We start from the raw sequence: 653 nt of genomic DNA, 5'->3' as shown, positions 1-653 counted from the left end.
CTGGTCAGACTGGTTACTGGGAGAAATAGCTGTCTGGTAAACATGTGTAGTGGGTGGAGGGGAGTCAAACTTCTAATTAGAAGCAAGACAGTAAAAGCTGAATAAGGAATCTCCTAGTGGGGAGGGGAGATGAGAAACTGCATTAAAAGGTGAAGGTGATACAGTGTACTAGCCGGCTTATAAAAACAGCCAGGTGTTTCCTTGGCTAGGAGACAAACACACAGGAATTACCCAAGAATTGCGTCAGGTGTCCTGAAAAACAAGCCCCATATGGGAGGCTCTTCCTGGCACCACTTTAAGCACAATATATCATTTCTCTATGTTGGCATGCATTTTTCCAGGAAGCACTGTGACATAACACAAGTCAGAACTGGGAAAGTATAACATAGATTACCAGATCCACTTACCTGCCCGTATACATTTATTTTCTTCCACAGTTAAGTACTGCAAGTTTAATAAACATTATAAATCACAGAAATAAATGCGGATTTGGGTGGGTCACCATAATTATACTGCAATACAGGGAATTTTATCTTACAGTTAAAAAGTAGTCATGAAAACGTAAAACATTAAGCAATTTTTTGGTCATGCAGCCAATACCTTATAAATAAATTATATGACTAAAAAAACCTATAACATAAAGAACAAAAATT

The sequence above is a fragment of the Xenopus tropicalis genome, chromosome 1 (genome assembly GCF_000004195.4).
Source record: "Xenopus tropicalis strain Nigerian chromosome 1, UCB_Xtro_10.0, whole genome shotgun sequence".
Classification (NCBI taxonomy): domain Eukaryota; kingdom Metazoa; phylum Chordata; class Amphibia; order Anura; family Pipidae; genus Xenopus; species Xenopus tropicalis.
Note: the sequence above shows the minus strand (reverse complement) of the source record.